The following is a 12,295-nucleotide window of genomic DNA, read 5'->3' as shown; positions in this document are numbered from 1 at the left end:
AGCTTGGCTGGAGCATATTTGGCTCTTTGCATTGCAAGTGCACTCCAGGCAAAGTCTCTGTGCTCAATAGCATCCCCAGTGGATTATTAGTTGTGCCGGCCCTGCTATTAAGTGCCATGGATTTGGAGGTCCAGACCTTTTTTCCATCATCAAATTCTTAGTATGACCTTCCAAATTGTTCAATCCGTTTATTACTTTTCACAGTAAGTTTAGAATGTGTCCAACATTTTAATACCAACAGACCCACATACAGGTTTAGTGCTTTGCATTCACCCACACCATGCACATATTCTCAGCCAGCATGCTTATCTTCGATTTATAACCTGCACTGGATATAAATATACTGGGCCACATTCTGAGTTGGGCATAAGGGTTAACTGTCACTGGTAAGGAGACCGGTGGCCTTAAACCCTTACCGCCCAATTCCTAGGTCCCTTACCCTTGAAGCCTCCTGCTGGCCAGCACCATAGGCAGCCCCTAGTTGCTTAGTGCTTGGTTCAGCCCTGATCCTGAAGCTCTCAAAGAGCGCAAATAATTAATCACAGCATTAAAAAACCTAACCACATAAAAAGGTCAGAATCGTTATGACTGTAATCCCACAAGTTGGCATCTTGGCCCCCAAATCAAAAACAAGGTAATTTCTCAAAATACATCATTGGCCAGAAATCAGGAAATAACATAACTAAATCAAGAAATAGATAGTTTGTCAAGACCACTGCGGCTCACATCAAGTAAATTGTGTAGTCAAGCAAAGAAGCACAAGAAAATTAACCCAAGCAAAAGAAGGGCTAAGATGACTTCACTCACAAGGTGAGGGTGCCAAGAAACAGATTGGAGAGAATTGAATTAATAAAAAATGCACTGCACCTCAATGACCCAAAATAAGCACGATAAACGCCATACTCTCAAGGCTTGCTGGGCCCTAGAGACTTTTCAAGAGGAGGTCCACTGGACTACCTCACCATGACCCCCAAGCCTGTTGGCAGGGTCTCATCATCTAGTAGAGGAGGCTTCCCGTGTTCCTTTATGATCACAGCCCTTCTATGGTAAAAACATTCCCTGAAGTCATTATAAATTGAATGTTGGTTGCAAGTTCTGACAGTGAAACATGGGGGCTGCTTATGAGGAATGATTTGTTGAGTACTGCATGCAAGGTCGAAAAGAACAGTGTATGCTGCGGCATTGCAAAGGCACCTCCACACCAAGAGATCTTTGTTATGTCAATTCCAATATGCGACTGAGCAATGCCATATGCAGGCACTGGAGGCTGAGCTGTGCTCTAGCAGCTTAGCCCCCAATGTTCCAGAACAGCGTATTCAAGATAGCGGTCCACCATCATTAAGGCTCAGTCTGCATCCTCATGCAGGAAACTGTAGGGTCACACAGGCAGTGCAAACAATTGCCACTTAACCAATTTAGCTCAAAGCCCCCAAATTAGTAAATGCAGTTAAAAAAGAACAGTCCCTGGAGGCAAAGCTGATTGAAGGGTGGTTGTTTCAAAGGGGAAGTGGACATTTTGAGAGAGCTGCTTTTGTGGAAGAATGACCATAGACGATTGCAGTGGATTGATGAACAATTAATTAGTAAAAGCAAACAACAGGACAGAAACAAACCAATGACAGAATGAGACGTAGGTGCAAGTAGAACCCCACCTCCCTCTGAGCACCGTTCTCTTATACCCAAAGAATAGAAGGGGTGGTCCAGACAGGGCAAAGAATCATAATGAAACAATGTTGCAAGCAGGGAACACAGCCCCACTGTACACGTCTTTGATACCAGTTGCGTTCTTACAGGTTAGACAGTGTTATCAGGGAGGACAGCATAGCATGATAGAGTTAGTGAAAATGAATATACTCCTCAAACATTTACACATGTTCAGAGGCAGGCAAGAATGCTTACAGTATGATGACTTCCGTCTGCTAATGCCACTTTTCCTGAGAAAGCGGGAGCCTAAACATGCTTACATATGCCAAAATGGAATCATGTCAGACGCAAGAGTTGGAAAGGCGAGCATAGCTACACTGTAGGAGAAGAGCCTACATTGCAAAGACATGTTCAGTGGAGCCTTAAGCCTCACCGGGCACAAGCAAGAAACAGAGTTTAAACATGACAATTTGCAGTATATGCAATAATGCAGTAATGTGCAAGGGTAGGACATAAAATGTTCAATTCCAAACCTTCCCCCACACTGGGATGGGAACAAATGATTAACTATGGAGCATGAGGAAGGAAGCTGGAGAGAGGTGGCCAGAGGGCATGTAAAGAATAAGGATGTGGTGGCGAGTAAGGAGGTGGTGGAGAATGGGTAAGGGTGCAGCAAAGAGTAAGAAGGATTGAGGCATAAGTAGGTGGTGAAGAGGAGCATCAGAAGGAGTGCAGCGGTAGGATGCAGATCTCAAAGAGGAGAGATGGAATACATAGAAGGTTGGTGGCAACATCTATAGAGGAGAGGCAGAGAGCAGTAAGGAGGCAGTTCGGGAGAAATATCAGGAGAAAGGATTTAAGGAATACAGAGGAGGTCATATATTTTGTTTATTTTCATTTTATTTATGTGTTTGTATATGGCGCCAGAAACCCACAGACATCAGGGTGCCAACAAAAACACTAAGACCAACAAAAAAAGAGAACAACGTTGGAAAGGGTTGTCAGTTTCCGGTGGAAGACACCCAGAGGAAGGAGGAGGTTATACAGGGAGGCAGAGAGAAGTGGCGTATCTCTGAAGATGTTGCATGAGTCGAGGCGAAGGGGCAGGCATGCTACCAGTCTGGACAGAGGAGATGATTGAAAGAGGGTGGAGGCACAGGCATGTGGTGGAGATTCGGGAGGTGCAGGAGAAGTTGAAGGAGGAGTAGAGTGGGCACGAGAGGAGTAGGAGATGTCCCTGAGGAGAAAGCCAATTGCACCTCAGTGAGGAGGTAGGCGAGAATGGGGTGTGTAGGGAAACTGAGCCAGGCCCCAAAGGTGTCCAGGGTCTCTTCCTCATGCTTGGGAAGAACCCGATGTTGCCTGTCTCTTGGTGGGTAGTTTGGCTTTTTTTCTATCATTCATTAACCTTAAGCCACTTTAATCTAGCCTGGCATTCCCACAAATGCAGGGTCCCAGTGCCCAAGTGAGGGGCCTGCCCAATAATCGAAGATGACATGCAGAGGATGAGTGAAGTAAGAAGTGTGAGGCACTCAAACCCCAAGACTCTCAGAGGCTTAATCCAGGGATATCCCCCTTGAAGGTGTCCTCTGATTGAAGAGTACTGAACCACAGAGACTTTCTTGTTGAGCCCACTATTATAACAATCCTGAGTTAAATCTGAAGGGTACCGCATTCAGTTAGAAAAGCAGCTCAGGAAAAACAGATGAATCTCAGTCCGGGATTTCAAGACTAGAATTGGTCCATGAAAACATGAATATGTTGTTCGCATTCTGCAGCGTCAGGAGACCACAATCCTTGACATCCTTATAAATACAAGAACAGATTCTGCTACAACAATGGCTTCATTTGTTTATCAAATTGGTTGCCATTCCAAAAAGCAAGAGGCACACAGCATGTGCACACCGGGAACCACCCAACCCTGTTCCAGTGTCTTTGCGCAGCAAAAAAAGAGGTGATGTCTAGAAGTTATAGAATTAATCTTAACCTATGGCATTGCTCTGGGCAGCCCTCCAGATCATTGTTCTTCTGTCTGTCAAGCCATTTTGGAAAGGGGAAAGACACTATGCAAATCATGTTTTATCCCACCCCAAAGGGGACAGTCCAGGACATGTGACTAAGCAATTCTGGCTGGACTGCCCCTTCTTGGGTGGGACCAAGCCTGATTTGCATATTGTCTTTTCCATTTCAGTAATTACTTGCTTTGTATTAGGGAGAATTTTCAGTTTCTGTGCTATTTCCCTTTAACCTTAGATACCGCATCTCTTTGCTTCAATCTGGGACCTTTTTGATTTTAACCTCCTGAGTCAGTTGGCCTTTTTGCCACCCACTCATGCCTTTTCCTTCTGACTAAGATTTTGTGTTGCTTATATTTTAATGGAGTCTGGTAAATTCCATATGCACCTTTGTGCAGTGCCACTGAGGAGTTCCCTGGACTCCTCTAAATGTTTAAATACCGTTTCCTGTGTGAACTACAGTTCCCAAGAATACTAGGACAACTTTTGTCTTACTTAACATCTTCCTTTGTGGGTCCAACACACACCACCTTATGTTATAGTAACTCCTTATCCCACTTCCCGTGTAACTTTTTGTTACACCAACTAACTTGAATGGCTGGTGGCAGTGGTTTCTTTTTACTACCTTTTGTGCAATGTAACTGCAGGCTGATTTCTCAGCTGCAGTACAGTGCCCATGGGTGACCATTTTACCAAAATGGCCCCTGTCTTCTTTTTTTGCCATTTCCTGTTTGTTAGTTCCTTCGGGGCTTTTACTCTGTTGTTTAGATTAGGTTTGAGTTCATGGTGAGTTTTGTCTTTGGAAGGCTTGAAGCCCGCCCAGGATCCAGTGTGTCTGGTGTGTCTGGTAAGACAGGAAGTGAGGGAGGAGCCCAAAACTTCACTGGCCTTTGTTTGTAGGCATACCTGGCCGAAACCAATTCCAACTGGGTGGGTGGCTGTCCTAGAGGACGACACCCCCGTGTGATTGACAGCATAGTGCTGTGAATGAATGGGATTTTGCATATAAGGCAAGGGTTTTGTGACTACAGGCAGAGTCGAACACTGGAACATCACATACGAAGAAGAAGATTCAGTGAGAAGTCAGCAGCACCTTCCAGGACCTTCAATGAAGGTCTGACTGTTCAATTAACTTGTTCTAAGAAGATTGTTTGACACTCTTATTGCTGTGAAAAGGCTTCCTACATCCCTCTGGGAGAAAAGACTAGTGTTACAGTGCTACAGTGTTCTATTCTACTCTAACACCTTTCCCTCAATATTGTATGGTGAACCATGAGTGCTGCTACTGACCTTAACTGAAGTCACTCCGTGTGCTGGATCTGTGTTAGTACAAAAGGAATTGACTTAGCTATATTATTGCTACTTGAATAACTTGATTCTTAAATTCTACTTGATGTTACTATTAGTTGCTGCAAAACCTAGTGTGACTCATTTGCTTTGTGCATATATAAATAAATAAAGTTAATATAAATGTAAGGGTGTAAGTGTTTACTTGAATACTTGTGTTGACTGATTTCATTGTACTGCTCTACAGTACCCCTTCTAAGATCAGCCTGGCTGCTCAGCCACTCTACCAACTTGTGTAGTACAGGCCTATGTTAAAAGTTGGGTCACTAATACCAAGCAGAGAAGTCTTGTAAAGTCCCAGTTATACCAGTTGGACTCCACAAAATCTTACCTAAGGCTTTGTGCCAAACAAATTGTGCAGGTCATAATTGGCATATGCATATTTATATTCAATGTATCTGGTTCAATCCCTTTGTGAAGTTGCTAATATGAGGGGAAATGTATGTATATATTAAAGCATATACCGAATTCATAAATGGGATGTGCATTAAAATGGTAGAAAACACAGGCATTACCATCAATCGAGAACAGTCACAACAGGGATGTGCAAATAATGGGAGGGTCATTTCTGACCGTCGTGTGCTTTTCTTCAGTGAGACATGAGCAGTATAATCTGCTGCTGTCCCACTCCCATGGCTAGTCTCCAATAAGGAATAGAAGTGTTTTTTTTTCCTTTTTCAACATTTCACAATGACAGTTCCACTATACCCCCTACCCAAGTATTGCAAACCTGTGCTAATGTACGCAAAGGGGGCTGGCCAAGAAATCAGTTTTGATGCCCTGCCCAATGGAAATACACTTCTCTCGCCTTTGTGAATAAGCTGACCAGCGCATTTCCAAATATGAGGCATCTTTAAAAAAACACATCCTCCAAGCATTTCTGGATCTCCCAATTTTCTGAGAATTGGCCCCAATGTCTCTTCCCCATTTTATGTTCATAGGTGGGGCTCCCACTCATTATCCTCTCGTTGGACTGAATCTCTCAGCATTGTTTTGGAACATGTAATGAGATGTGCTAACACATCAGGGGCCTGATTCATGGAAGTGTTTTATAATAGCGCAATGCCATAGGAAAACGTTCTGTGAATCAAGGACATTGGGGGTCATTACGAGTGTGGTGGTAAGGGGTTAATGGCGCGGGTAAGGATGCCGGTGCCGTAAACCCCTTACCGCCGCATTACGAGGTCCCTTAACAGGAGCTGCTAAGGGACCAGGGAGATAATAACGGGCCCTATGGGGGCTCAAATGGGAATGGTGATGGTTTTTTTTAATGAGGAATTACCAGGTCCTCCAAGGTTGGAATGTTCCGGTAAGTCCCCATTCAGGGAACCCGGACACGAGTTTGGAGGCAGCCATGGTGCTAATAGCACCATGGCTGCCTCCAAACTCATAATGACCCCCATTGTCTTAGTTTGCTCCAAAAAATGATGTCCTGCCCAGAAAGGGCATTTTAATGCCTACATGATAGATGCGCCCATTCAGATGCCCTTTCTCACCCCCTTTGGACGGGGGGAGAGGGCAGGATTCCTGCTAATTTTTAAAGCACATGCCATATTCAGACATCTGATGCATTTTAAAATGTAGAACAGAAACACATTTGCCTGCGTCTGTTTAAAACAGGCACGAGGGTCGGTGGGGAGTGCGGGGGCGGGGGGGGTCTCTAATGCATGACAGGGTAATTTCTGAACCTATCATGTATTTATTTTTAGTGTAGTAGCAGTGGTTTTATCCGCACCTGTCACACTTGTATTTCTAAACAGGGGATCTTTTTTTAAATTTTTTATTTATTGACAGTCTATGCGCTTTGTTCTCCCAGCCCCCACAGGACAGCACATCATTTTCCCTGGTGCATAACCCCCCGACCCCCCACACCGCAGAAAAGTGAATTGACTAAAATGGGCAAATAAAAATGGTGCATTCTCTGCGATTTATTTATTTGCGACACTTTTTGAGAATATGCCGCATTACATTTTAGAGTCTGAACAGGCTGAAGGAGGAGTTCCTCCAATGAAATCCCCATTCACTGAGGGTGTTCAGAACGTATGCCCACTCTAGATTTGGGCTAATTCCATTGTTAGTCAGACCCGCAAAAAAACTTAGCTGAAACAGTCTACTTTTTGTCCACATGGTGGCAGTATTGATCTATAAATGAAATAAACGGTGTGGAGCGGATAGACTTTTAAAAACATTAGATAATATAACAAGGATCCAATTCATTACATTTTCAACAGCTGGTTGGGAAATTGCATCAGAAAAGAAACGTGATCATCGTTATGACACATCCACTGCAGGGACGGCGTATATTTCTTGATAGTTCACGATGACTTGTCAGTTTTGCCGTCTCTGATCCACGTGGGCCCCCCTTACTCCAGTAGTGTCTCTATTTCCACAGTTGCTTACCCGTATCATTTGCGAGTGGATGTCATAAAGATTGCTGTCACGGCGTTTCCAGAATGCCACTACAATTATTGTGTATTTGCTGAGACGCGGGTAAGAGCAGTCAGTATTGGAAAAGCAAGCTCACTGCCCCAGCGCCAAATCAATAGGGAAGTCATAGCATCAGGGAGCACATTGTACACCCCAGAATACATGTGCCACCGTTTGAGCGGTGTTCTAAAATGACAATAGCACAAAGGCGCACAACAATAACCCGCATAGCGACCTCAGAAGTCGATTTTTTAATAATGTATGCATTTATTTAATTAATTAAATAATGATATACAGTAGGAACAATGTTCCTTTGATCCCAAAGGAACGTACAATAGATAAGAAAACAGATTTGACTGGAAGCAGTGAGCTTCTTACATTTGGGTGAGGTTGAGGAATATTCAAAATATGTTCCCATTAGGTATCATTGGCAACTTATTGTTGTTTCCTTCTCTACACTAAGCTTGGCTGCAGCCCCATCTCTCAAGGTAATGCCAGATCTGATATAAGAAATAATCAATACATCTAACATATACAAAACCGAAAAAGAATTGGTCCAGAAAGTATATATTAAAAAAGCAGAATTTATTTAATCAATATTTCATGCATCTAAAGTCATGCTGCATGATGATTAATCAAAAAAAACATGTATACATATCAAAAATATTACAATAAACAATCAAAAAAGAAAAAAAACAGGAATAGATACAATCAAACAGAAGAAATAATCAGAAACAAGATATCCAATGTTAGATATCCACAACCTAGAATTACATTTGGTCATTTTCACCCTTGCCTATCATTACCCGACTACCGCCAGCAGGGGGCAGAGGGTACCTTGTCTAAATCTAGTCTGGGGCCAAGGGGTAACAATATTAACAGCTACTGTCGCAAACACCACGGGTCTACATATTACTGCCGTGCCCCAACACAGCATAAACATATGCTGTGTTATGTATTAACAGCAGGCAAAGTCAACCACTCGCCAAATAATTATGTTAGTGGGCATTCAACATGTGAAGGGGCACATCCCAAACGTTTAGGCTAAATTAATAGTTCTGCGCCTTCATCAGGATCAAAAGGAGTTGATGACCCTCTTCCAAATGGAGTGGTAAGCCAACCTAATCAGTTATTGCTTGAAGGGACCGTAGCTGAAATGTGGGCCAGGAACTGACCGACTCCTGTTGGCTCCAAAATCCGCTCAAGTTTTCTTAAACAGTGAGCCTATTCTGACCAGGTTATGGAGGTAAGTAAATGGAACAGTCACTGGGGACAATGCATAAGTAGAAATACATAGATTAAGGACAACCAACATTGGACATTTTTAAGTGCAGGTAGGTGGTATGGCCAGCTGTGCTCGGGATGTGACCATGATGGGTGAAGCTAGAGTGCAGGCAGAGCAAGTGAGGGACAGAGGCAGGTTAGATGTGAGGGAAACATTTTAGCTAGCAGGCAAATGAGAGCTAGTTTAAGAGGGTAACTCATAAGCCAGGAGGTAGGCTTTTAGTCTGGTTTTGAACAAATCCGTGTAGACTATTTCTCGGGTGTCGAAGGGAAGAGAATTCCATGCAAGTGGAGCAAGAAGAGAGAAAGAGCGGAAGCATGAGGAAGCACAGGGAGGGAGAGGGGCCAAAAAAGGTAGTTAAGTAGGCTGAGCAGAGATTATGAAAAGGCTTGTCGAAATGGATAGAGGAGGTTGGATACAGTGGTGCCTTACTGTGGATAGATTTGTGAACCAGGAGAAAAAAAATTAAACCTGTCCCTGTTTTTCATCACCAACCATCCAGCCTGGTGATGGTACAAGGAAGTAGGTGCAAAGTGAGGGAGTTCAAAGAGAGTCCCGGTAGCTAAGTGTAATGATCTTGTCGAGAGGACAAAAAGCATACTTTGGGAAATCAAAGAGGAGGCTGGCACAGTAGTCCAGTTTAGAGAAGACAAGAGTGGTTAGGAGATGCTTGGCTGTGTTAAAAAGAATGAGGTGTCTGATTTTCCTAATATTTAGGAGCTAGAGGCGCACTGCTGTTCCAGTTTTGGAGATGAAAGTAGAGAAGGTATGAGAAGGGTCAGAGATGATGGTGAGGTTTCTAGCTGAAGAAGAGTAGGGGAAGAGTGTCAGGTGGGAACTGTATAGGCAGAGGAAGAGAGAGAGACCTTTAGGCAGGGAAGAAGAGCCTCTCTGGTTTGGTAGAGTTTAGCATCAGAGTGTGCAAAGCCATCCAATATTTAATGGCAGAGACACAGGTGGACATTTTGATACAGAGATCAGATGAGAGTTCAGGAAAAGAGAAGAAGATTTGGGTGTTGTCTGCAAAGAGTTGCTATGAGAACCCAAAGGAGGAGATTAGTGCCCCATGAGCAGAGGTGTAGAGTGTAAAGAGAAATGTACCCAAGACAGACCCTTGTGGAGCAACAACAGTTAGAGGAGTGAGTTGGGAGGTGGTACTCCAGGAGACAGAGAATTGACGAGGTACAAGGTAGGATTCAATCCCGGCAAGGGCTCAATCACGAATCCCAAGAAGAAAGTGGGTATTAATAAGATCAGAGTGATTGACAGTGTAAAAGGCATCAGCCAGGTCAAGAAGAACTAGGATAGAGGATACATTTGAGTGCTTAGCAGAGGCAATGAAGTTGGAAACAATCACGAGAGCAGTTTCCTTGGAGTGACGGGAGCGGAAAATCTGCAGTAGGGGGTCTTGAAGGTTGTGAATGTCTAAGAAATTGGTAAGACGGATTAACAGAACCCTTTCAAGCACTTTAGAAGATGGTTGGTGTGAAAATCAATGATGGTTAGGTAGAATTCCCCTTTTATGCTCTATCAAGAGTAGACTTGAGAGAGTTCAAGGCAGAGAGGTAGAGTTGCAGCTCGTAATGCAAGTGGGTGTACCTCCATTTGTGCAGCAGCAATGCATGGCTGTGCGGAGAGAGCGTTTGAATGGAGTGACCCTTGGTTGAGGATACTGAGACTTAGGAGTGAAAGTAAGCAGTGGGAAGTGAGAGGTGAATGAGTCATATATAGGGTCGGATTGGCCCCACGGCCTTTCGGCCCGTGGCCTGGCTGAAATCGTTCCTGGAGAGTGGGGGCCGGTTTCTGGCCACATCTGGGCCGGTTTGGAAAAAAAAAGTGAAAAACAAAAGAATGTTTTTTTCAATTTTCTTTTTTTTTTAAAAAAGCCTTTCATCCTTCTTAGGTCGATAAATGAGTACCAAGACAGGTTGGATGATATTGTATGCATATTTTTTCTATAAAAAAGAGCTTAAGCCTAAGTGCTCTTAGGCTTCCCAGTGATCTGACCATATGGATCCATACACACAGATATTAATGATACATATGGTGATTGTCATGATGCCTACCCCCGGAGCACCAGGCCAGGCCCAGCACCCCCGGGAGCAGGCATCACGCCCCTGGGTAAAAGCCCAGCGGCCCTTTATAGGGGCTCTTTGGACTCTGTCCTGGCGCCGTTGGTGCCAGGCTCATGTTGGACATCAGTCCTGGCGCCATAGGCGCCAGGCTCATAAGGGGAAGTGTTTGGTGCACTTACCTGAAGCAGACCATGCTACACACTCACCTGATGCAGACCATGCTGCATGAAGAACCAAGCCAAATGAGGTTTAGGAGGGACTATTTTTCTGAAGGAACTATTTTGTTACTTGGGTGGGGCTGTGGAAGAATACTCACCTGGAACTTCTTCCAAAGCTATTTAAGCCACGCCCAGACAGCCACACGTGCTTCGCGTTGTTCTGCATCCCAGCAGCTGAACGCTCACCGTGTCTGCTCCTGCACCTGGACTCCAGCCACGCCCGCCTCAAACCTGGAACACCTGTAAGGGAATAAGAGAAGAGAAAGGTGAAACCCAAGAACTTATTCAACTTTCTTACCTGCATCCGGAATCTTCACGCCAGCATTCCTGAAGGAAGACTTCCATTTAAAAGCACTGCGTTGCTCGCTGCAGCGCCGCGCTTCACTCACCTGTTCCCGAGACGCCGCCCGGCTCCATCGCGGCTCTCAGCACCGGTCGCCACATCTCTGCACCTAAGGGAGAGAAGAAGAGACAAAAGGTGAGCAAGGGAACACAAGAGGAAAGCCGAATTTTCAGCCATATTACTTACCGGCTTTTCTCGGTGAACAATTCCACATCTCGGGTCGGCGCCGCATCTTTGGCAGGCACCGCACCCCGGCCCCTACGGGGAAAGGACAAAAGACATTACTGGGGAATTATAAAGACATTTAGCGGGGTCGCCCTCATCACTAACTCACCTGATTTTACCACCGGCAATTTAACCCCTCAACGCATCGCCTTCGTTCTGCACCTGAAATAAAGGACAGAAAAAACAACATAAAAGGAGGCTCACACTTGAACTTTTGCATCTTCATACTTACGGCGTATCGCTCAGAAAAGTCAAGTGGATGTGCCAGCGCCATTCTGAAAACCAGTGAAGTAACTGGACGAACGCGCGCCCCTGCACCAGAAGCAGGATGGAGAGTTCATCCTTCCAAACCATAAGGTGAGCTTAAACCGGGGGTTTTGGAGGAAGTCAGAGAAGAACGAAGGGGGAAAGGGGGGAGCAAGCACACTATTCAGCAGACAGTTAATCCCCTTTCTCATCTGCAGGAGGATATTCCTACGGGCCAGACAAGCAAGATTTGGGGGTCCTGTTCAATCGGTGGTCCGAATTCTGCGCATATCCTTGAAGAGGCCACAGCAACCCAGATCAGACCAGCGCCTCCGTGGGAGCCAGGTGAGCGTTACAGAACGCAAAGCCTTCCTACAAATTCCCACCCAGGCGCTATGGAAACGTCCGAGAATGACCAGTTGGCCCAACTACTGGAGGAATTACGGGCCGAAGTACACGCCGCTCGTCAA

The sequence above is a fragment of the Ambystoma mexicanum genome, chromosome 11 (assembly GCF_040938575.1).
Source record: "Ambystoma mexicanum isolate Mex_15411 chromosome 11, UKY_AmexF1_1, whole genome shotgun sequence".
Lineage (NCBI taxonomy): Eukaryota > Metazoa > Chordata > Amphibia > Caudata > Ambystomatidae > Ambystoma > Ambystoma mexicanum.
Note: the sequence above shows the minus strand (reverse complement) of the source record.